General features: G+C 48.4%; 1 protein-coding gene across 4 annotated transcripts in view; it reads right to left on the reverse strand.

Moving 5' to 3' along the window:
- The window catches only part of KANK2 (KN motif and ankyrin repeat domains 2), a 77,692-nt gene that overhangs the window by 18,646 nt on the left and 32,768 nt on the right, over nt 1–26,278 (reverse strand). For all 4 annotated transcript variants that reach the window (XM_079959260.1, XM_079959259.1, XM_079959261.1 and 1 more), the window contains one exon: nt 24,351–24,470. The gene's annotated coding sequence lies outside the window, so the exon portion shown is untranslated. The remainder of the gene's footprint in view (nt 1–24,350; nt 24,471–26,278) is intronic.

A 26,278-nucleotide genomic window follows, 5' to 3' on the forward strand; every position in this document is an offset into this window, starting at 1 on the left:
GATCCAAATTCCCCCCCCCCTCTTCTCCTGCCTCCAAGGGGGGTTTAATGATTTTAGCCGATGGAAGTTTAATCCTTTACATAGGACTTTCCAAGACTTTAGCTTGCAAATTCTTTGCTTCAATCTATTTACAAAAGGGGAAGGCGGACTTCCTGTTTGAAACCTCCCCGTTTCGGTGCCAAATTAAGACGTTTAAAAATCCAATTTTCCGTTCTACTCATGGGTAGTTGTTTAGAGTCAAATTGTCCACAGGAAAAAGTCAGCGCTCTCCGGCAACAGCAATGCGGCTTCACTCTGTGAAAGAAGCAGTCAATTCGAAGCACTGCGCCGCTCACCCCACATCGCTCCGGATCCCCAAAACTGGGTCTCCCCGTGAGTAGAGGAGGCGCAAAAGGTGCCAGCCGAATCCCATGTTCACAGGCTTCTCCTGCCTGCGATTTTTAGTGGGTCTCCGCCTTTGCCGTGGCGGCCAGACCCTGAATTCCACGGAGCAAGTTCCTCCCGATCAGAGGAATTGCCGGAGGCGCTAACCCATAAGTCTCGGCTAGCCTTCATTTTCAAATGAAGGCAAATGTCCTACAAATATATAGAAAATAGTAAAAGAAAAAAGAAAAAGAAAGGTATAGGGCCCCTGGACGGTTAAGTCCAGTCAAAGGCGACTATGGGGTTGCACCACTCATCTTGCTTTCAGGCCGAGGGAGCCAGCGTTTGTCCACAGATAGCTTTCCGGGTTATGTGGTCAGGATGACTAAACCGCTTCTGGCACAACAGAAACACCGTGACAGAAACCAGAGTGCATGGAAGAGCTGTTTACCCTCCTGTCACAGCGGTACCGATTTATCTACTTGCACTGGTGTGCTTTCGAACTGCTAGGTTGACAGGAGCTGGGACAGAGCAACAGGAGCTCACCCCATTGTGGGGATTTGAAGCGCTGACCTTCTGATCGGCAAGCCCAAGAGGCTTAGTGGTTTGGACCACAGCACCACCCACGTCACATGCAAGGGGAAAAAAAGTAAATACTGGTGGGAAGGAGGACTGATTGCTACAGAGGTATGAGAACAGGAGGACATCAGGATCAACAACGGGGCAAGGAGCAGCAGCAGGAGGAGGGCTGAATTGTATTTATTGTTTTCTAATAGCCAGCCAAATCTTAGACTGCGGCTCCCCAGTATTGTTAACATTTCTTGGGGAATCGCTGAGAAGCCATTAAAATTCTTTATCTCCTTATCCATCTTCTCCATTCTGGCCTCACATTCTCTGGTTGCAAAGCACAACCACAAGGAAGGGGGTGGGTGGGAAGAGAGACTTCATTTGTGCACTGTCTTTCCCCCCCCCCCCCGCCATCCCATGTCGGAACCCCCAGCCCAGCCCCAGAGCTGGGTCAGCAGATAGTCTTGCACTCCTTTCTTCCAGCTCCTTCCCCTGCCAAAACCTCAACGCCACTAGACAGTCCTGCTGCCTCAGCCCTGTTCCCACCACCCTGCTCCTTCCGCGATCGAAGCCGAGGGCCTGGCAGCTGGCGAGAGAGCACGAGCCTTCCCAGCCAGAATTCCTGTGTCAGAGCGAAGGAGGACCACAAAAATGAGCATCGAGAGCTGAGGCCTGGAGCGGGAGGTGCCACGACTTCAACTGCAGGCGGCTGGCCAAGAATGACTCTCTGACAAGGGAGGCTGCTGGGACTCCTCTGGTGTGGAAGCCCTAATCCCTGACAGGAGTAGGGGTTTGGAGAGGAAAACGAGCTCTGCGCATGCTCAGAGTCCCTTGCAAGTCCAGGCATCGTGCTCCCCGCTCCCTAACCCGCAGGCAAATAAAGGACCACAAAGACTGGCTTGAATAGAAACAGGCCACAACTTTTCATGGGGCAATCAAAAATACTTGCCCACCGGAAGTGACACGTAGGTGAAATAGGGTGACCCCCCCCCCCGCAGGACCACTCCCCCCGGATCCCTTTAATGGGATAGCCCAGTGTTTGGAGGGGCAGGTAGAGACTAGAACCTCGCCTTCATCCAAGACAAAGGACTGCCCCAATGCCCAACTCAGTTGTGATGACTGCTATGAGGTAGGCAATTGGCCCGGTGGACAAATCCCTACCCATTCCCATAAAACAGCAACCACCATAGCCACAGCAAAGTCCTTAACCATCAGGTTCAACCAAGGGAGGAGGGGTGTCGAACCCGACAAGGAGAGGTGAGGGCTGTTTAAATGGCCAGGGAGTGGACCTGAGGGAAGCCTTCCTGCTCTGTTGGCTCTGCCCCCCACCCCCACCCCGTGTCCTAGTCTACATCCCTATTTGCCAATCTGGGATGCAGGCTAGGATCTGGCTTCTGATAGGAGATTTGAGCTTAAGCCCCCGCCCCCTATTTGGAAGGGACACCAATGCCGCGATTCCCTTGTCGGGGGCCTTGGAGGAGCCCCTGCCACCCTGCGACACCTCTGCCCCGAAAGGCTGAACGGACTTATTCTTCATAGTCATTTCACGTGCTTTAGGGCTAAACCCTGGAGAGATCCACAATTACCGTACTATTCGGTGTAATAAGGTGCGGCAATTACCTTGGACGGCACAAATTCCTGGAGTAGAGACAGTCTGTCATCTGCAGTTAATCATGAGAGCTAAACAGAACCACCCACAAGGGCACGGCAGAATAAGTGAGGGTGGGGAGAGCAGCTCCCCTCTCATGTGACTGGCATCACATGGAAGTAGAATACATGAATTGGTCTTTTGCAGCACACACCATCTGAAAGGAGGTTCCGGCTGAGAGCTAGAACTGCATTTAACCAGCAATGTCATATTCAGGGGCGGCGGGTGGAGAGAATGCAAGGATATGGCTTCACTGAGCTGTGATTCCTGTATTGCAGGGGGTTGAACTAAACGGGTCCCTTCCAACGCTACAATTCCATGATTCTATGATTCACACTTACAAAGGAACATCCAGGAAACTTAAGAGGGCCAAATGCAAGCCGTACGTACCATGTCTGCTGAGGTCAGATCCAGCTGGGATCACAGGCTGTCAGGTGACTGACAAATGGGCAGCTCCACCCCCTGTCAAATGTGGCCTGTTGAGTTGGCCACAATCTGATCTGGCCTGCTGGCCAAAAGTGGTTCCCCACTCCTAGACTGGAGTCCTGGGGCTACTCACCACCCTGTCCGAAATGCATTGGTGGGGGCAAATGTCTTAGGAGCTCTCACCCCTATACAATAATCCCAGTTGGAGAGGAAATGTGAGTTTCCCTTCCGCTAAGGCCCTCCACTTCATCTGGGTTAATGAATGAGCAAAGCTTTGCTGCTCTAAAGAGGGAATGGGGAGTCACTTTATTACCGCACAAATAATCAAGGAGGAAGGGGCTAACAATGCCTATTAGATGCCCTGGCTGGGCATGGTGAGAGAGAGGTGGTCGTGTCAACAGGTCTGATGCTTGGATTCAACAGCTTTTCTCTGCAAGCAACAGCTGGCTCATCTCATCCGCACTGCTATCCAAACAGCCTGCAGCACAAAGCCATTACTCAGACACAGAAAGCAGCCAGATCCCACACATCTTCAGGCTGGGGAGGCAGGGGGGGGGGCACGATGCACTAAGTCATGGTGATGGCTTAAGAAGGAGTGAGGGGGCTTCATATCCCAGGGTTTTGCTGGAAGAACTCCAGTTGACCCTACTGCTGCCAGAGCAAATGACGGCATCCTTTCCAAACCAAAACCACCTGCAATCCCTTCCCTATTTTTGGTTTCTGGGGCTGATGGAAATGCAACAAGCCTTTCCGAAAGAGGGGCTTGTGTGCTGCGATTTGGGATGCGGCCAGCCATTACATCACAGCCACGCCTTTTGGGCTGCACAGGCAAGGTGCTTGGCCAGATGTGAAGAGGACGCGTCTGGGAAATCTCTTGACAACTCTGCCTACCTCAACTCCAGTCTTGGAGGGTTTGCAACCCCGCACCCTCCTGCATGGGCAGCTATAGTTCCTCTTTGCTTCCTGGCTGCCAGAAAAAGCTCAGCCTATGGAATGTGAGCTGGCAAAGGCTGTGCAAATGGGAAAAGGTGTGTGTGTGTGTGTGTGTGTGTGAGAGAGAGAGAGAGAGAGAGAGAGAGAGAGAGAGAGAAGAGGAGGAGGAGGAGGAGTAGGAGTTTGGATTTGATATCCCACTTTATCACTACCCTAAGGAGTCTCAAAGGCTAACATTCTCCTTTCCCTTCCTCCCCCACAACAAACACTCTGTGAGATGAGTGGGGCTGAGAGACTTCAAATAAGTGTGACCAGCCCAAGGTCACCCAGCAGCTACATGCGGAGGAGCGGGGAAGCGAACCCAGTTCACCAGATTACGAGCCTACCGCTCTTAACCACTACACAACACTGAGAGACAGAGATAGAAAGAAACAGCCTAGGCAGCAAAGCCAGTGATGGAATGCAGGTGGCGCTGTGGGTTAAAGCCTCAGCGCCTAGGACTTGCCGATCGAAAGGTCAGCGGTTCGAATCCCTGCGGCGGGGTGCGCTCCCGCTGCTCCGTCCCAGCGTCTGCCAACCTAGCAGTTCGAAAGCACCTCCGGGTGCAAGTAGATAAATAGGGACCGCTTACCAGCGGGAAGGTAAACGGCGTTTCCGTGTGCGGCTCTGGCTCGCCAGAGCAGCGATGTCACGCTGGCCACGTGACCCGGAAGTGTCTCCGGACAGCGCTGGCCCCTGGCCTCTTAAGTGAGATGGGCGCACAACCCCAGAGTCTGTCAAGACTGGCCCGTACGGGCAGGGGTACCTTTACCTTTAAGGAGTCTCAAAGGCTAACATTCTCCTTTCCCTTCCTCCCCCACAACAAACACTCTGTGAGATGAGTGGGGCTGAGAGACTTCAAATAAGTGTGACCAGCCCAAGGTCACCCAGCAGCTACATGCGGAGGAGCGGGGAAGCGAACCCAGTTCACCAGATTACGAGCCTACCGCTCTTAACCACTACACCACACTGAGAGACAGAGATAGAAAGAAACAGCCTAGGCAGCAAAGTCAGTGATGGAACCATAGTAGTCCTTGGTTTCCGTAAGGCCTGGTCTACAGGTTGGTGGGGAAGGTAAACAAAAAGATGCCAGCGGCCGGGGGGGGGGGGGGGATGAGCAAAGCAAACATACCAAGGGTTTGAATTTTGTCAAAGTTCTTATTTATTTAGAAAGGATGCTGAGAAAAAAATATAATGACAGCTCTTACGTCATCACAGGTATGAGTTCCAGGCAGGCTAAGCCTCTCTTTTTGGACAGCTGCATATTCCTACATTTCAGGGGGGGGGGTGGACTAGACTCTAGAATTCTATGAATCTATGAAAATCAACTACCGGTAATAACTGAAAGGAGGAAATGCAATATTGGAGTGTCATGGTGTGCTCCCCAAGCCAGGAATAGGATCCAGGAATACTGGATGTTTATGTGTTTTAATCCATCCTTCTGTGATTGCTGAACTACAGCTGCCTTTCCAGACACAGGAGAAGATTCAGTCACAATTCTCAGCTTTGCTAGTAACTCCATTGCAGAGCCTGGGGCAGCCAGCCAGCCAGCCAGCCAGCCAGCCATCCGCTTGGCTCTAAACCCCCAGCTCTTCTTCCTAACCTTCACAGAGGCGAATATTGCCAGCAGGGTCTCTGGCCCAGCTGACTGTGAACAAATCTCACTCCCTTAAATGCAGGAGCATAGCGTGGAAAGAATTTCGGCCTGGTGGCACATTTAGTCCCGTATTATATCAGCAAAGCATCTGTAGCCCAGGGAAAAGAGGGCTGCTTCCCATGCAAGCCAAGACAGCCATGAGGTTTCTTTCCAGAGCTGTAGCCAGGCAGACCTGCAACTCCTAGCAAAATTCCATGCGGTTTGGTCACACACAAACACCCACCAGAGCCACTGCCAGGGATCTGGAAAGTCTGAGGCAGGCAGGGGAGTGACACTGAGTCATGGTTACGGATTTCATGCTTCTAAAACCATGCAACAAGCATTTGACCTCATGCAATAGGTTTCGGTTTGAGATGTCGGTTCTACTTGGCTTGAAAGGAACCAGCCTGCGGAGGTGGCTATAGGAAAGGACTCACATCTCAAACCTGGGGACTCTGCCCTGAAGGATGCTGAGCCAAGGTTGCCCCCAAAGCAGACCTTGGGCATGGAGCACATAAGTTTCCACTGTCTGCCCATGAAGCCACTATGCCCCGTATGGAACTAAGTGCTCATATCCACAACTTGTACTGCCATCAAAGCCTGACAGGCCTCATACTACTGGCTCATCCTTGAAGCACATGAAAGAGTGCATCTGAGCACACAAAGAGCACATATCCTAATTACCAGGCTCCCTTGTGTCCTTGGAAAGTACCTCCATGGCTGGGACAGACCATGGACCAAAAACTCAAAAAGGATGCTTTTTGCCGCATTTGACTCACTCCATGGCCATTGGGGTTGGGTCTGCTCTGCCTGGTCTCACCTCCTTTTCCTCTGTCAGTCTGTCTGTCTGAGCACGCAGGCAGGTGGGCTCTTAGCCACTCTCAGCCAGAGTGGATATAGATTGTATTTGCTCCCCGATGGACCTGACCCCTTGCCGGGGGCCAACCTGTCCAGCCCATGGCAATGGCCCTGATAATGAATGAATGTTTGGAGTACATTTCCAGGTTAGGGAAATGTGGTTTCGAGGTTTCCTTGAGCCTTGGCACTACTCTATTTAGAAATTAACCATTGCATTGTGACTCTACCCTGACAAGGCAGGAAGGACTAGGCTATCCAATGCACTGAGAGAGAGAAGATCATCACAGAATCATAGAATCGTAGAGCTGGAAGGGACCCCATGGGTAATCTAGTCCAAGCATCTACAATGCAGGAATCACAGCTAAAGCATCCATGACAGATGGCAATCTAACCTCTGCTTAAAGGTAAAGGTAAAGGGACCCCTGACCATTAGGTACAGTCGCGGACGACTCTGGGGTTGCGGCTCTCATCTCGCTTTATTGGCCGAGGGGACCAACGTACAGCTTCCGGGTCATGTGGCCAGCATGACTAAGCCGCTTCTGGCGAACCAGAGCAGCACACGGAAACGCCGTTTACCTTCCTGCCGGAGCGGTACCTATTTATCTACTTGCACTTCGTGCTTTCGAACTGCTAGGTGGGCAGGAGCAGGGACCAAGCAATGGGAACTCACCCCATCATGAGGATTCGAACCACCGACCTTCTGATCGGCAAGCCCTAGGCTCTGTGGTTTAACCCACAGTGCCACCCGTGTCCCTAACCTCTGCTTAAAAACCTCCAGTTAAGGAGAGTTCACCACCTCCCAAAGGAGTCCGTTCCACTATCAAACAGCTCTTACTGTCAGAAAGTTCTTCCTAATGTTTAGTCAGAATCTCCTTTCTTGTAATTTGAATCCATTGGTTTGAGCCCTACCATCCAGAGCAGCAGAAAACAAGCTCGCTGCATCTTCCATGTGACAGCCCTTTAGCTATCTGAAGATGGCTAACATTTCTCCTCTCAGTTTCCTCTTTTCCAGGCTAAAGATATCCAACTCCCTCAACCATTCCTCACAAGACTTGGTTTCCAGACCCTTCATCGTCTTGGTTGCCCTCCTCTGCACATGTTCCAGTTTGTCAATATCCTTCTTAAATTGTGGTCCCAGAACTGGACACAGGACTCAAGGTGGGGTCTGGCCAAGGCAGAACAGAGAAAGCCAACCTGTTTAGCTTATACAATCAGTTAAGTCAAGTTAAGTTGTCCCATGACAACACTTCATTCTCAAATTTGCTTCCATGACCAAGAAGAACCGTTCTGCCCTGGGAGTTCAAAGCGTGATGAGCAATCAGATAAGCAACTGCAGGGTTATCTTGCAAATGCAGAGATAGGTGAAGTTCAGAATGCAGTGTGAGTTAACAGTGACCTTGGGCTGCCAGCTGCACAAACAGAGCAAGCCAAATTGATTTGGGTGGGCCAGGAAAACACATGGTAGGCAGAGTTTGCAAACAGTACACAGCAAGAGTACAGTGTTTTGCACCATGACAAAACCTCACATATAAAGAATTTTACTTTTGAAGAGAGGGGGAAAATTGTGCCGCAGATGTGAAAAGGAAGTGTGTTTGCAACTTAAAAAATAAATAAATATGAAAGCTGACTAGTGTGGTCATAGGCTCATTGGGGAGAAGGACTGAAACATGCTATTCTGTACATGCGTGTTCACACACATGGTCTACATGGCATCTGGAACTCCTGGCAAACTCAGCATTAAAAAAAATGTCTCTGTAGACTATGTTTTTGTTGTAGCCAGCAGATAACTGCAAGCCTGCCTTGTAGTAAGGGCTTCTTCATTCTACTGTACCCCATACATGTGCCCTTTTCTGATAGTTATTGAAGATGACATCATAGCCAAAAGTGCCTATGACATTGGACAGGCGCAGTTCAGGAAATTTCGGCAAGCAAGGCTGCTTGACCTGTTGAAAGAGATCACAGGTCCAAATCTTGAAGGACTGTTTCCAGCTACTTGGAGAAGAGAAGAAGAGAGAGAAAAAGATGAAAGAAGATGCTGTTTCAAAAGAGGAGGAACAGAGCACTGATATGAAGAGGGACCTGAATCTGTTCTCAGGACTATTCATCACTTTCCATTCACAAAACAGGAGATCAAAGAGACTTCAAACACAAACACAATCTTTGGCTTTCAGCACCCAGAGAACTCTGGTGCAAAGTCTTACGACGAAGCATCTCTTTCTTTGCAGCAAACAGCAATGCTTGTCCCAAGAGTGATGCAGCAGTTGCTGTTTATTCTCTGTTGGTAAATTTGTGCAACTTTGACACTGCTAGAAATTTTCATGAATGTGCCAAGGTAGGTCTCCTTGCCAGGCACCAGCAGTCAAGCAAACTGATATCATTCGGGATGTGCATAAGAAAGACAGCTTGCAGAGAAGTGTTCAAGAGAATAGGGGTGCAAGCGTAGAGAGATTCTCTCAGCATGGCTCTTTGCCAACTGACTTCTTAAGAACTGATCCTTAAACCAAGACTGAACTGCTCAAGTACCTTACAAAGAAAATCTCAAAGCGTACCTGCAGAAGCTCATGACCAGCAGACATGGAAAGCAAGTCATTTTCAAATATCAGCCATTTCAACATGGGCAATGTTGTTCCATGCAACTATAAATAAGTCCATTCGAGAATAATGCTCCTAGCTAGTATGGGATGCTGCTGTTTCTGCCGCAGCGGCCCCTCATGGCTGCTCAAGATTCCTGATATAGTCTTTGCCATTTGAGTCTTTCTGTAGATTCCCACCAAGCTACTGGTGCTGGGCTTTGGTATTGGGAAGAACTATAGACACTAAGCTGCTCTATCGGCTGCCGTGAAAGGGGAAGACCGTGGCATAGCCGTCCTTCGTATTCATCCAGTGTCACAATGACTAAATGGAGATGACCAGCTCACAGCATGGGAAATGCAAAATATGCTTCAAAACAGCTCTTTCAGTATGTGTTAGAGCTAGGCTGAGTTAGCTTAGAATCATAGAATCACAGAGTTGGAAGAGACCACAAGGGCCATCGAGTCCAACCCCCTGCCAAGCAGGAAACACCATCAGAGCACTCCTGACATATGGTTGTCAAGCCTCTGCTTAAAGACCTCCAAAGAAGGAGACTCCACCACACTCCTTGGCAGCAAATTCCACTGTCAAACAGCTCTTACTGTCAGGAAGTTCTTCCTAATGTTTAGGTGGAATCTTCTTTCTTGTAGTTTGGAACCATTGCTCCGTGTCCGCTTCTCTGGAGCAGCAGAAAACAACCTTTCTCCCTCCTCTATGTGACATCCTTTTATATATTTGAACATGGCTATCATATCACCCCTTAACCTCCTCTTCTCCAGGCTAAACATGCCGCAGCTCCCATTGCCGTTCCTCATAAGGCCCTCCTCTGAACACGTTCCAGTTTGTCAGTGTCCTTCTTGAACTGTGGTGCCCAGAACTGGACACAGTACTCCAGGTGAGGTCTGACCAGAGCAGAATACAGTGGCACTATTACTTCCCTTGATCTAGATGCTATACTCCTATTGATGCAGCCCAGAATTGCATTGGCTTTTTTAGCTGCTGCGTCACACTGTTGGCTCATGTCAAGTTTGTGGTCAACCAAGACTCCTAGATCCTTTTCACATGTACTGCTCTCAAGCCAGGTGTCACCCATCTTGTATTTGTGCCTCTCATTTTTTTTGCCCAAGTGCAATACTTTACATTTCTCCCTGTTAAAATTCATCTTGTTTGTTTTGGCCCAGTTCTCTAATCTGTCAAGGTCGTTTTGAAGTGTGATCCTGTCCTCTGGGGTGTTAGCCACCCCTCCCAGTTTGGTGTCATCTGCAAATTTGATCAGGATGCCCTTGAGTCCATCATCCAAGTCGTTGATAAAGATGTTGAATAAGACCGGGCCCAAGACAGAACCCTGTGGCACCCCACTAGTCACTCTTCTCCAGGATGAAGAGGAACCATTGATGAGCACCCTTTGGGTTTGGTCAGTCAGCCAGTTACAAATCCACTGAGTGGTAGCATAGTCAAGTCCGCATTTTACCAGCTTCTTTACAAGAATATCATGGGGCACCTTAGGGCTCATCCACATTGCTGCTTGCCCCGTGCCAAAAAAAACATGGGTCCAAGAGGTTTCCCATTTGCCCTGCAACTTTTCCTGGGGAAACCCTCTCTTTACAGCTGAATCAGACCAAGCATCAATCCATGGTAAAGGGCATCAACATTTGCTCTAATTCAGAGGTAAAGAGCAGGTTTTCCCAGGGTAAAGCGGCAGGCAGGACAAGAAGTGTGGACAAGCCCTTTATTATTGGTCTTCTGTTTTGTAATTCCCAACAGTACTTTTCTAATTGTATTTCTTTGCTGGAATATGGGCTCTTTTTATGCTGCTACTTTTAAGTATTTTAAAATTAAGCTATCTCTTCAATTCTCGTAAAAGCCTTGGTATCAGATCCAGTTCCTTGGCCTCCTGGTGAAACAGCTACTGAGTAATTTTTATGAGCTTGAGGCTCAAACACAGGTTTTTAAGCTCTTGTCCCTGTGAACCTCAAGTGATCGTCAATAATGTCCTCTGGTTCAGAATGGTCGGACTACAGAAGTAGTGGCAGCTGTATTACCTTGCAGTAGGATTGGTTTTCAACTCTGGTCACTTAAAAAAAAAAAAGGTAAAGGACCACCATGACGGAAGCCAGAGTGCATGGAAACACCATTTACCTTCCCGCCGCAGCGGTACCTATTTATCTACTTGCACTGGCGTGCTTTCGAACTGCTAGGTTGACAGAAGCTCACTCCGTCATTGGGATTTGAACCGCCGACATTCTGACTGGCAAGCCCAAGAGGCTCAGTGGTTTAGACCACAGCGCCACCTGCTCCTTCTGGTCACTTAGCACATGCTAAACCAACAAGGGCCAGCTTCCAGGATTTGGGGGCCCCAGTCCTTGACAGACATGGCTGGCTTTGTAATATTTAATGTATTTTATAATATAATGAATCTACTAATTTCTGCTGCTGCTACAGATGAAGATCTTAATCCTACCTATTTCCTCTGTACACTCCTGTTTTGTCGGCATTTCATGATTCTTTGTTTACCAAGGTATTTAATTCTGACTCTCCAAATCAATATGTAATGCTTTCAATAAAACATTTTTCAACTGGTGTTTTGAGGGGAAGTTATCATTACAGGATGGGGGGAAAGTTTTTCTTTTTAATGTGACAAGATAAATGGTATTGACTGCAAAGCAGTGAAAGGACAGAATGTTAAAACAAGCATTATTGTGCATAATTTAAAATTACCCATGAACTTTACTTACTTATTTCTCAGTAAAGGAAGGAAGAAAAAAAGAACACAACAATGATTTATTTATTTAAAAAAAATATATTTAAAACTGCAAGTATTTAAACTTTAAAAGTATGTAAAGAATTTGTGTAGAAGAAATGATGGCGAAGACAAGTTGTTCGTGGGGGGAGGAACCCTACTCTAGCCATGAGACTCTTACTCAGGTGACTATTTTCACCTGCTAGCAATACTAATACTAACCAAGCATATAAGCACATTTGAAACACAGGGAAGTCTCATAGCTCAGTAAAGACACAGTAGAGATTCCTGCATTGCAGGAATAGATGAAACTTGGGGTCCCTTCCAACACTACGATTCTATGACTCCAAACTACCATGTATGAGGGTGTGTGGCAAAAAATAATTGCACGATATAGACTAAGCAATCATGTGATAAGCTGATTGGCTCTACTGGCTCATTGCTAGAAAAGGAGGAATCAAGAATGGGACACACCAGCAGTACTCCCAGATGGGGTGGGATGCGGGTGGCACTGTGGTCGAAACCACTGAGCCTCTTGGGCTTGCCAATCAGAAGGTTGGCAGCTCCTGCCAACCTGGCAGTTCGAAAGTATCTCAGTGCCAGTAGATGAACAGTGGAATTTGCTGCCAAGGAGTGTGGTGGAGTCTCCTTCTTTGGAGGTCTTTAAGCAGAGGCTTGACAACCATATGTCAGGAGTGCTCTGATGGTGTTTCCTGCTTGGCAGGGGGTTGGACTCGATGGCCCTTGTGGTCTCTTCCAACTCTATGATTCTATGATTCTATGAATAGGTACCGCTGTGGTGGGAAGGTAAATGGGGTTTCCTTGCGCTCTGGTTTCCGTCACGGTGTCCCATTATGCCAGAAGCAGTATAGTCATGTTGGCCACATGACCTGGAAAGCTGTCTGCAGACAAACACCAGATCCCTTGGCCTGAAAGTGAGATGAGTGCTGCAACCCCATAGTCGCCTTAAAGGTAAAAGTTAAAGGGACTCCTGACCATTAGGTCCAGTCGTGGACGACTCGGGGGTTGCGGCGCTTATCTCGCTTTACTGGCCAAGGGAGCCAGCATTTGTCCGCAGACAGCTTCCGGGTCATGTGGCCAACATGACTCTACCGCTTCTGGCAAACCAGAGCAGCGAACAGAAACGCCGTTTACCTTCCCATCAGAGCGGTACCTATTTATCGACTTGTACTTTGACATGCTTTCAAACTGCTAGGTTGGCAGGAGCAGGGACTGAGCAACGGGAGCTCACCCCGTCGTGGGGATTCGAACCGCCAACCTTTTGATCGGCAAACCCTAGGCTCTGTGGTTTAGACCACAGCGCCACCTGCGTCCCTTGGACTGGACTTAATCATCCAGGGGTCCTTTACCTTTACCCAGTGCTTTTTCTGGGGGTACGCATACCCCTAAACATTTTGTGAATCTATGTTTGGCCCCATTGAGGGGCAATATTTCAATATTAGGAAAATGAGAGTAGAAAAAAGCACTGCTTTTACCTTTACTCCCAGATCACACAGATAGGCTCAAATCACTTTCAACATTGAAAGACAAGGGAGCTTGAGCAGAACAATTTCTGGGACATTCAGATGTGGGGACAATAACTGGTGAAGAAACAAATACTTGTACAGGACTGAATGACACAAGAAAGAAATCACATTGGATCTCTTCTCCAAAGGTTCAGGATGTGTGTTCTGGACTGATTCGAGATGGATGTTATAGAAACTGTTTGTGTCAGAAGAATGAACTGTGTCAACAGCACGGCACAAAAGAGAATGACATTTTTTCAGGTTGCATCAACCAGAAGTCTCACTGCCATACGTTGGAAATTATACTATAATAACTCAGCTCCGGGAAGACTTCTTTGGAGTGCTGTGCTTGTTTCTGGGAATCCCAGTTCAAAGAGTGCTACAAGACTGGTACTAAACAGCAGTCTAAATCACAGATTCTTTGAGAAACAGCTGAAAGAAATGGCTATGCAAAGTCTCAAGGCTGAAATAGTTAAGGACTAATAAAGCAGAGACATGCTACAAGAGACCAAAGACCCATCTGGTCCAGGTGCTCTCTTCCCCACAGTTTCCTACCACATGCCTTCAAAGAGATAGCTCAGTCGCTAGAGCATGAGACTCTTAACCTCAGGGTTGTGGGTTCGAGCCCCACGTTGGGCAAAAAAAATCCTGCATTGCAGGGGGTTGGGCTAGATGACCCTTGTGATCCCTTCCAACTCTACAATTCTATGATCAGGGCCGTCTTTAGCATATGCGCCGCCAGAGTGCAAAGATCTGCCCAGCGCCCCTATATTTTGACATGACTGATCTCATGACTATTTCCCGCGTTGCCACCTGGGGAAAAGCAAGCGCCAGGTGACCTCTGTGCGCACCCTGGGCGAAAGTCCACCACTGTCAGGTGATGGTGTGATTGCTCGAGAGCAAACAGGCAAGACTCCAACCTGTCTTTTCCAGGCTTTATTATCTGTACAAACTATCTTACAGTGCAGAGCGTCACAAGTCCAGAATATGGGAGTGGGCGGTCCTTATACCTTCCCCAGCATAACAGTCCTGTGATCCCCATCCTTCTCCTCCTCTCTCTGCGCGCAAACCTACTGCGCAACGTGGGCGCTGGCAAAGGGGGACTTGCCTCCCCTCCCCTTTGCTCAGGCTCAGTGTTGAGGCTCTCCCTAGCATCTTCTGATCCCTGCGCCCCTTCCCCACTGGAGGCGGGGCTTCCCTCCTCGCCAGAGGAAGAACTGCTTCGCAAGATCTTCGGAGGCTCCCTGTAACACAACTGCTCTTCCACCTCTCGCCTCTGAGCTGATGGCAGTTCCCTGACAACCACCTTCCAAGGGAGCCTGTTCCACTGTTAAACAGCTCTTACCGTCCTAAAATACATGTTCTAGGAATTCTTTGGATGTGGTTTGCAGCATGTTTGCCAAAAAGCTTGGCCATGATTAATGCTGCCAAAGCAAAACCAGCAGGGATCAATACCTTTCTTGCAGGTGCAGGCTCCAGCCAGATCTCCCTCTCTCCATCCCCAACTCGGTCTCTCCCTCCCTCCAGATGCCACAGGGCCAGCCAACAGAACTGAGGGAGATTGCCCAAGAAGACAGAACTGGGCCAAAAGAAAGAAAGCAAAGCCAGGAAGCTGAGCAGCAGCCGGTAGCCTCAAAGGTGAGTCTGGCACCAAGACACAGAAGGAGCTCAGGAAACAGAAGGGGGCAAGCAGAATATAAAATGGAAGAATGGTATAAAGAGGTGTGGGATGTAGCTATTAGTGATAAATTAACATGTGCCATTAAGGTAAGGCAGGGAAATATGCAGGAGAAATGATTTTGAGGAGATAATGGAAGGTGTTTGTATAATTTGTGAAAGGGGTCAAACCATCGCAAAAGGTGTTTGAAATTTTTGGAGGTTGGATAGTTACAATGGCATGGTCTCAACTGTGGGGTGCACATTTTTATTCTTATTTATTTATGATTATTACTTTGTAATATATTTTTTAAAAATGTATAAAATGTAAATTAAAGAATGAATAAAATGGGGGGGGGGGGAGAGAGAGAAGGTGCTCAGAGACCAGCCATACCCTCCAATATTTCTCTGATGAAAATAGAGACACCCTATTCCATATTAATAATAATTCTAATGTTATTATTTGTGCCCCACCCATCTATCTGCCTTGCAACACATATAACAACATAATAAAATATTAAATATTAAAAAAACTATACAGGGCCACCTGCAGGTGTCTTCTAAAGGTTGTCTAGTTACTTATATACTTGGTTCAGGGGTTGAAAATAGGGATGTCCTAAGGAAAAGTGGGACATTCTGGGATCAAATCAGAAAACAGGACAGCTTATGTAAATCTGGGAGTGTCCTTGGAAAATAGGGACACTTGGAGGGTCTGGACCAGGGGTCAGCAAACCTTTTCAGCAGGGGGCCGGTCCACTGTCCCTCAGACCTTGAGGTGGGCTAGACTATATGGGGGGGGGCGCGCGGAAATGAACGAATTCCAATGCCTCACAAATCACGCCAGATTTAGAAGGTGATTGGGCCGGATCTGGCCCCTGGGCCTTAGTTTACCTACCCATGGTCCGGCCCTACCCTTCTTAATTTGGCCCGCGGACAGTCCAGGAATCAGTGTGTTTTTACATGAGTCGAATGTGTGCTTTTCTTTAAAATGCATCTCTGGGTTATTTGTGGGGCATAGGAATTCGTTCTTTTTTTTCTTTTCTTCCAAAATATAGTCCAGCCCCCCCCCACAAGGTCTGAGGGACAGTGGACCGGCCCTTTGCTGAAAAAGTTTGCTGACCCCTGCTCTGGACCATCTCCAGGCAAGAAACTTACACAGGGTCAAGACTGTATGGTGAACACACAAGGAGGGAGGGGCAGCCCAAGGCCCACTAACTACAAAGGGAAGCAGCAGCAAATAGGGGATAAGCCCCTAACCCAACAGTCAAAATGATGCCCAGTTGCAAGGCTGCATGCAGCTGGAGGTCTCTATTAACTGAATTTGTTAAATCTGCTTAGATTTAGAAGAGTGACTAGTGGGGTGCCACAGGGTTCTGTCTTGGGCCCGGTCTTATTCAACATCTTTATCAACGACTTGGATGATGGACTCAAGGGCATCCTGATCAAATTTGCAGATGACACCAAACTGGGAGGGGTGGCTAACACCCCAGAGGACAGGATCACACTTCAAAACGACCTTGACAGATTAGAGAACTGGGCCAAAACAAACAAGATGAATTTTAACAGGGAGAAATGTAAAGTATTGCACTTGGGCAAAAAAAATGAGAGGCACAAATACAAGATGGGTGACACCTGGCTTGAGAGCAGTACATGTGAAAAGGATCTAGGAGTCTTGGTTGACCACAAACTTGACATGAGCCAACAGTGTGATGCGGCAGCTAAAAAAGCCAATGCAGTTCTGGGCTGCAACAATAGGAGTATAGCATCTAGATCAAGGGAAGTAATAGTGCCACTGTATTCTGCTCTGGTCAGACCTCACCTGGAGTACTGTGTCCAGTTCTGGGCACCACAGTTCAAGAAGGACACTGACAAACTGGAACGTGTCCAGAGGAGGGCAACCAAAATGGTCAAAGGCCTGGAAACGATGCCTTATGAGGAACGGCTAAGGGAGCTGGGCATGTTTAGCCTGGAGAAGAGGAGGTTAAGGGGTGATATGATAGCCATGTTCAAATATATAAAAGGATGTCACATAGAGGAGGGAGAAAGGTTGTTTTCTGCTGCTCCAGAGAAGCGGACACGGAGCAATGGTTCCAAACTACAAGAAAGAAGATTCCACCTAAACATTAGGAAGAACTTCCTGACAGTAAGAGCTGTTCGACAGTGGAATTTGCTGCCAAGGAGTGTGGTGGAGTCTCCTTCTTTAGAGGTCTTTAAGCAGAGGCTTGACAACCATATGTCAGGAGTGCTCTGATGGTGTTTCCTGCTTGGCAGGGGGTTGGACTCGATGGCCCTTGTGGTCTCTTCCAACTCTGATTCTATGATTCTATGATTCTATGATTCTATGCTTACTCAGATTTATCCAAATAGTCTGAAGACGGAAAAATGAAAATAGATTTAGTACACAAAGAGCCAGCTTTGCAAAAAAATCCACAATGCATCCAGAAGAGAGGAACCTCTCGCACCCGATCCCAGCAACAGGGCCTCCACATCATGTTCCCTTCCCCAGAGGCCATGAGCAGAGATAGACAAAAGCAGCTGATTGGAGACAGGAAGGGTGGGTGGGCATCCTGACCCCAGGGGCTTCCTGCTCTACTAAAAAGTATAATCCATGATCAACAAGCATCCACTGGAAAAGGCAAACAAAGCTTTTAAAAATAGCAGCATGAGGCAGAGAGGAGGCTTTTGCTTTTGAGGCACAAAGACACTCAGAAGTTGCAGCTGAAAAGGGAAGGGCAGGCTTGGGGGACTGAGATCAGGGTTTGGAACAACAACAAAAATCCCACTAAAGTAGAGGATGAGGTTGACAATGGATTTGGCCATTGCATGTGACCGTTCCATGCCCTCTCCTGGGAGAGTCTGGTGGACAATGGGCTTAAGCCTTGCGTGTCAGATACTGAGCAGCAGTGGAAGAACCATCAGCGGAGAGGTGTCAGAAGAGTTATGCTCCTCACAAATGGATCCGCTACTGTAAAATCCCATCCTACCAGATTTCCCTGCAATGTGTTTAACTGAATCACTTCTTTGATGAGTCTAGATCCAGCCTTAGTAAACGGAGAACCTTCAGCAGAAAGAGACTAGGTCCAGGTTCTCCACTCCTGCATGGTAGGTCACTCACTACATACATATACCCTCCGACATTTCTCCAATGAAAACAGGGACGTCCTAAGGAAAAGCGGGAGATCCCGGGATTAAATCAGAAACCGGGGCAGCTTCTGTAAATCCGGGACTGTCCCTAGAAAATAGGGACACCTGCAGGGTGTGCATTTATACAGTTTCCTGCATGTTGAAATTTAGCATATCATGGGAAGGCCAAGACATAACTCTTCTCCCAACAACTTTTCTATATGGAAGTGTGTGTGTGTGTGTGTGCGCGCATGCACATGAGAGAGAGAGAGAGAGAGAGAGAGAGAGAGAGAGAGAGAGAGAGAGAGGGGGGGGACATTCTATTGCAGTCTGAAGTGGTACAGCACAAGCACATGTTTGCCACAGTGAAATTCAGAAAACAGGCTACCAGAAAGTTTAATGGTGGAGTGTTGCGGGAGCCGAGGAGGGAACTTGGGACTGTGCCTAAAATCTCAAGTGATGCGGCACTTAAAATTCAGAGTGGCAGCCGCCAGTTGTGGCTCCCTCACTTGGGGCTAGTTGACAATGAGGGAAGGAATACACATGTCAAAGGGATAGGATTTCACTGCAACCCAAATAGTGGAATGAACAGCAAGAGGCACCCCTCGGAAAAGTTCCCTTCCATTTGCAAGACAGGATGAATGGGAGGCATGCTAACCCCACTTTGAAAATACATTTGGGTGTAGCTTATCTCGGTTGTGGGTGCACTGAATGAGTTTAAACGCCAGAGGTCCAGCTCCAAAACGCGCCCACACCCTTCTTGGGAAGGAAAGGAAGCAGCAGCTTGGAAAACCCCCTGAAGGCTTGGAACTGGAGACAAAGTGCACCGTTGTTCAAACGGTCAAATTAGATTTCTGTTAGGTTGGGAAACATTGGCCCAAGGAAGGATGAGGGCCACTTTTAGAAAATGGGCGATGCTGGCATAAGGCATTGTCCCAGCTCCACTCCCCCTGGTTCTGCTGCAGTGAATGCTGCGTAGTCTCTACGTATTGCATCCCAGCATCCTCTTCCAATTCATTAAAAAAAATATTGAGAGAAATAAACAACATGCAAGTAAAGTAAAGGTAAAGGGACCCCTGACCATTAGGTCCAGTCGTGGCCAACTCTGGGGCTGGGGTGCTCATTTCGCTTTATTGGCCGAGGGAGCCGGCGTACAGCTTCCGGGAGGTCATGTGGCTAGCATGACTAAGCCGCTTCTGGCGAACCAGAGCAGCGCATGGAAACGCCGTTTACCTTCCCACCAGAGCGGTACCTATTTATCTACTTGCACTTTGATGTGCTTTTGAACTGCTAGGTTGGCAGGAGCAGGGACCAAGCAACGGGAGCTCACCCTGTCGCGGGGATTTGAACCACCAACCTTCTGATCGGCAAGTCCTAGGCTCTGTGGTTTAACCCATAGCGCCACCCGCGTCCCAACATGTAAGTAATATATGAAAAAATAAAATAAGAGTGAGATATAACTAATCCACAATGTGTTTTCATTTTTAGGCATGCCCTACGTAGCAAGCATACACCCTTATTGGCATTTTTAGGTAGTCTCTAGGGCATACCGTACTTATTGGATCAAGCGGCTGACTGGATTTATTTATTATTTATTAATCTTATATCCCACCTTCCCTCCAAGGTGTTGTACATGGTTCTCTCTCCCCCCACCCCACCCTCCGCACACTCCATTTTATCCTCAAAACAGGATTTGAACCTTGATCTCCCAGGTCCTAGTCTGGCACTCGGACCACTAGGCCACACTGCCTCTTGTGCAATCCTGGCAATGAGTTCACCATCGCAGTTGTCTTACGAGGAACTGCCGGTCAATGGAGAAGAGTCCATGGGGCGCTGGGGGTGGCAGGTGGGGGTTAAGAGAAAGAACTTAGCTGTTAAAGTATGTGGACAAAGGCATGCGAGAGAGGAGATGAAATGCGGGGAGTGCCCTTTATTTACTTATACACTGCTTTTCAATGACATTCTCCAACGCAGCTTACAAAAACAACTCATCTGTACGGCTAGAAGCAGTACAGATGAGTGGGAATGGGGAGGGCGGGCTTGCAGCCCCCAAGTATCGATGACCCCCAGGGTTCCCTATCCCTGCAAAAGAGGGATTCAATCACAGCCACAGAATGAAGTCAGCTTCAACCAGAAAAAAACCAAAACTGTCTTCTGCCAGAAAGAAATAATGGGCAGCACCAGCCAAGTCCCCATGGGGAGAACCCTCTGGGGCAGAGGTGCCACAACTGAAAAGGCCCCCCACTCTCCTAGTAGCCACCTCCTTGACCCGAAGAAGGGCCTCCGAACACACAGACAGGTCCATGTGGAAGAAGGCTTCACTTCAGGCACCCAAGTTCAAAGCTTCCCAGGACCTTAAAAGGGTAACCAGCAACCAGCAGTTTGAACTGAATTTGGAAATGCACCAGCAGTCAGCGAAACTGTTGTAAAACTAGTGAGATATATTTCATTGGCTGGGCCTAGCAAAGTTGGACACAGTCCATCATCCGAGCAGTGTTCAAAGGAAGCCCCACATCCAAAGGATTTCAGTAGGGCCCCCTTCACAACTGATGTGGTTTGCATGTGTTTTATTCTTAGACTTTTGCATCCATGCTTAAAAGCTGTTTTTATGTGGTTTTATTTTTAGTTACTTTGCGAAACCTGAGCAGCTCAATACCTCAAAACCTAAGGTCTAGCAAACTCTTTTTTTTTAATGGACAAAAACACACACTGGCCAAACATTGTCAACACACCTATCTACTGCAATAATTAATAAATATTTGCAATGCACCATCCACATGCTAGGTGTTGTTCAAAAGCATCACGTTGACAGACTAATCCAGGCTGCTTGATTTCTGCATCAAAACCTGAGTTTCTCCATAGCTTATTAGTTCAATCCACCCTTTTCCATGCCATTATCAGGTGCAGTATGAAGCCTGCAGGGGACGCAGGTGGCGCTGTGGGTTAAAGCCTCAGCGCCTAGGGCTTGCCGATCGAAAGGTCAGCGGTTCGAATCCCTGCGGCGGGGTGCGCTCCCGCTGCTCGGTCCCAGCGCCTGCCAACCTAGCAGTTCGAAAGCACCTCCGGGTGCAAGTAGATAAATAGGGACCGCTTACCAGCGGGAAGGTAAACGGCGTTTCCGTGTGCGGCTCTGGCTCTGGCCAGAGCAGCTTCGTCACGCTGGCCACGTGACCCGGAAGTGTCTCCGGACAGCGCTGGCCCCCGGCCTCTTGAGTGAGATGGGCGCACAACCCCAGAGTCTGTCAAGACTGGCCCGTACAGGCAGGGGTACCTTTACCTTTACCCATGAAGCCTGCAAATCGGACAAATGGACAATGGCTAGCTTACCCAGATGCTAGCATAAGAGCCAGTGGGCTGATAAGGACAGAGCAAGTTCGAGAGGAGCTGACAAGAGAGGAAAGAAGCAGGCCGCTCTTATTTTCAGGGTGGGCAAGCTTGTGGCAGCATTTGAAAGGAGCAGAGTAAGTTGAGCATCGCTCCTTCAAGAGACAGGCAGAGCAACTCTGGCCCTTTCCCCCTATATGGAAGCAATTTTCTCCAAAAATAAACAATTTTGCAGGCTGCTACATGAGAACTTCCTCCTGCTGACAAAGAAATCTTGGCAATGATGGGGGAGGAGCGGAGGATGAAACACCAACCCAGTGGGAGAGCAAGGAAGTTCAGTTTCAGCAGCCAGGCTTTTTCCCCAGAGCAGGAAGCTGGGGCGAGTTGCGGCGGGGGACATGCAGGGAAGCAAAGCGTTTGCAAGCAGAGTGGAGCTGAAGCAGCAAAAGTCGAACTTGGGAAAGTGGAAATAGGACTTCCCTTCTGGGGTCAGAAGGAGAGGGAGGGCTGGGCTGCGTGAGTGAGTGACTGATCATAAAATCATTGCTTCCGAGGGTCAGTGATAGGAGGCTTTGAAATCTGGTACAAGCAGAACTTGCAAAAATAAAAATAAAAAACCAGCACCCCAAAACCACATACCTAGAGGGCTGCTTGAACCTCCTGTCATGGGAGCAAAAAAGGTAAAGGTAAAGGTACCCCTGCCCGTACGGGCCAGTCTTGACAGACTCTGGGGTTGTGCGCCCATCTCACTTAAGAGGCCAGGGGCCAGCGCTGTCCGGAGACACTTCCGGGTCACGTGGCCAGCGTGACATCACTGCTCTGGCCAGAGCCAGAGCCGCACACAGAAACGCCGTTTACCTTCCCGCCGGTAAGCGGTCCCTATTTATCTACTTGCACCCGGAGGTGCTTTCGAACTGCTAGGTTGGCAGGCGCTGGGACCGAGCAGCGGGAGCGCACCCCGCCGCAGGGATTCGAACCGCCGACCTTTCGATCGGCAAGCCCTAGGCGCTGAGGCTTTAACCCACAGCGCCACCTGCGTCCCGTCATGGGAGCAAACTGCTACCCAAATAGCCCTAAATAGATCTGAGTGGTGGCATGCCACAGGCAAGTATGCCTCTGAACACTAGTTGCTAGGAATCACATGTGGAAAGAGTACAGTGGTACCTTGGGTTAAGAACTTAATTCGTTCTGGAGGTGTGTTCTTAACCTGAAGCACCACTTTAGCTAATGGGGCCTCCCGCTGCTGCCGCCATGCAATTTCTGTTCTCATCCTGAAGCAAAGTTCTTAACCTGAGGTACTATTTCTGGGTTAGTGGAGTCTGTAACCTAAAGCGTCTGTAACCTGAAGCGTCTGTAACCCGAGGTACCACTTTAATGTTGAACCCAGGCCCTGCTTGTGGCCTTCCTATGGAAATCTGTTTGGCTGTTGTGAGAACCATAAGCTGAACTAGATGGGCCACTGGCCTGATACAGCAGGATCTTATATTCTCATAGGTTTATGCCTTCTAAAACACAAACTAAGCATCAGTTCAGGCAGAAAGCAAGCCGCATTCATGTGCTCAAACTACTCAAAGCCAGTCTCCATCGGAGGTCTTTACAGTACCTCTCACTTGATAGCAATCCTGCTCACTTTTCAGGTTCTTTCCTTTTCAGTGGAGAAGGTGCCACAACTCTGCAAAGCGGCTTAGCTGGGGATAGCATTCGTCTACAACAGCTCCCACACCAATTGTGATTTTCAGAGAACCTGCCTCCAACAGAACTCATTGCTGAATTCTGAAACTGAACATTTGTTCCTACCACCCCCATTTTCCTACCAACCTTATAGAAGCCAGAATGACAATCGTCTCTCACAGAGCAAAAACAAATGCCAAATGTTCATTTCCATGTAGATACATAAACTCCATGACCTCTGCACAGGACTGGGAAAAGAGTCATTCCACTCTACTGGCAGAAAGACATCAGCCATCTTGCTGGCCGATGTTTCTTGATCTTCCTCAAATTTCTCTGCTGGTTGGGAGCCAGTTTCATCACTGGCCGTCTCGACAGCTTTAACAAAATCACTCTCCTCGCCACTTGCAGCTTCAACCACAATGCATTACTGGCAACCTGCTAGTGGTGCAGCAATAAAACTGTGAGCTCATTTGCAAAGCTAAGCAGTATCTGGTAATAGTTGTCCACCTTGAGGAGCCTCACCAAGAGGGCAATCTATCTACACACACACACACACACACATATACAGTATATCAGTTCTGCTTTATGAAGCAGGGACAGGACCTGAACTCATCACAGTGGAATTAAGCTGAAATTAGCCAGGAGGTGGATGCTGAGCCAACCTCCTTTCAACAGCCCCAACTCAAGCACCTCCAGCCACTTAGGATATCACTGCCACCAGACAGAAAAGGAGTGAGCTACAGCCACCTTATTGCTCCCAGGAATTCCTCCCAGCAGGCCAGACAGTAATGTTCATGCATTGTCCTTGGGAACAGAAATAGGTCTAGGAGATTTAGGTGCAGGGCTTGCTAATCCACAGCAACTTTTCCTCCGCTCTTTCTCAGCACAGTCCATGCTTTAAAGCTCCATGTCCAAGTGCCTTTCTTTTTGCCCTAAAGCTTTCCCCATGAAGACCTACTCTTTAAAGCTGAATTGGAGCAAACGTCAGCCCTGCGGAAAACCTGAATCGATGTTTGCTTTGATTGAGCACCCAAGAGCGGGTTTCCAAGGGGAAAGCTCCAGGGCAAAAATAAAAAAATAAAAACCATGTATAGAGATGGAGCAGGGCAAAAGGTCAGTGTGGCTAAGTCCATGGTCACAGGGTTTGTAGTGGCAGCATTGTGAAGGATCTGGCAGCATTGTGAAGTAGCAAAAGGGCTAGCAATCTGCAATTCCTAACATTGCAGAAGAAGTCCTGGTTGTTGTGCGCATCAAAAAGGTTTCTCTCACCTCAATCAGTGCCTCTCCCGTCTCTCTCTCTGCAGCCTGGAGATAAGGCAGCATGCCGATTCCACAAGTATGCCCCTCTCTTGTCCTTCTCTAGCCAGCAGTCCCCGTGTATCACTGTCCCTTGAAAAGAAAATAGGAAAAGGTCATTTCCTCACCTGCAGCTGGTCCAGAGAACAAGAGAATAAGGAGGGTGAACCTGGGGCCCTCCAGATGTTGCAGGACTTTAAGTCCCATCATCCCTGAACACTGGCTGTGACTGATGGGAGCTGGAGTCTAACAACATCTCCTGAAGGTCAGTATTCCAAGACAGCAACATTCACCCAATCCTGTAAGAGATCATTTTCCTCTGCTGGTTCAGGCAGAAAGAACATGTCCCCAAACCCTGATCATTCAGCATCCGTTGCTTTAGTGCTGCCTCTGACTAATCCCTGGACTTTAGCTGATGCTTTCTTAAAAGCCCCAAACCTCAAGGATTCTTGAAACCTCAAGCATATTTCCGCCATCCGCCAGTCATCTGGAACTCAGGCCTGCTGCTGTTGCTCCCATCAAATTGCTGCACGACTCAGCCTGTCTGGTTTTAATTTCTTGTAACATGGCATTGACAGCATAGAAAGCTTTGATTCTGCTCTGCCACCCAGCCCCAAGGAAGGAACCACAGAGGTTTTCCAAGGAGGAGGTCAGGAATCTGGGATTCATACTCTCTACTTGTAGACACAGCATGGGCTTTGTGTGCAAATTTTGATTGGAACAAAGAAGTTGATCTCGTGTCCATGAGGCGTCAGTATTTTACCTCTTAGTAAAGCCAGGATTACTTGTGGCTGAGCGTAGAAAAATGCATCAACACACATGGGGTCAACTGGACCATTGTCATTGTTCATATGAAAGCCGTAACACTTGGATGTGCGGCTGTGAGTTTCAAAATGCATCTAAAGAAGACTTTGCCCCCCAGATGTTTAGGACTGCAACTTCCATCAGCTTCAGCCAGTGTGTCCAATGGGAATTGACATTCAACATCTGGAGGGCACCAGGTTGCTGATTTAAAGGAGAATTCCCAAACCTGAGAAAGGCTATCAAAAGGCCTTCAGATCACTAGACATTGTCCAGATCTTTAACTAAGACCAACAACAGAACCACATGATGCAAAAATGAAGCACATGCTAGCTTTTAAATTGTCACCTCACATAGTTTCCTGACTTGGAGCAGCATTTTTAACTTTGATGATTGTCCTACTTGGTGGGACGATCTACTTGGCTCTCAACATGGACCATGTGGTCAGTCCTGATTCAGTCACATCGAGCAAGAGCAAAGGGCTAAAGTTCATTCAGTGACAGCAGGGAGCCAGAGACTAAGAACTCATTGTAAGCAAGACAGGACAGAGTTTGGAAGCCCCAAGCCACCAATTGTCCAACATCAACAGGAAGCCAGGAAGACCTGTCTGGTTCCACGCATCCCCTGTGTAGCCAGAGGCCCAAACATGACCTGATGCTGGATCCAGGCTTGCAACATTGGCTGACAATACTTCCCCACCTGGCTTTGATATCTAACCTCCTAACTTGCAAGAGTCCAAAACAAAAGCCATCTCCAGCTGTTTTTCACCCTCAGGTGAGCACTAAGCCCTGGAGTGACCCAAGCAGTCACTCAGAAAGACAATATTGTTCAGCCTGCCAAAAAATCGGATGGGTGAGTCAAGACATGTTGCCCTGTGGATAGAATTCCTTAGCACCGTTGTAGAGAGTGCATGCTTTGCATGCAGAATGGCCCAGGTTCAATCCCCAGTTAGATAATCTCAGGAAGCAGATGCTGGGAAAAAGAGACCCTTGGAGACTGACCGGCTGCCAAGTCAGAGAAGGTAATATTGAGCTAGATCAGGGATGGGAAACTTGTGTCCCTCTTGATGTTGTCAGCTCTCATCAGCCCAAGGCAGCATG

Source organism: Podarcis cretensis (genome assembly GCF_951804945.1).
Source record: "Podarcis cretensis genome assembly, chromosome: 17".
Taxonomy (NCBI): Eukaryota; Metazoa; Chordata; class Lepidosauria; order Squamata; family Lacertidae; genus Podarcis; species Podarcis cretensis.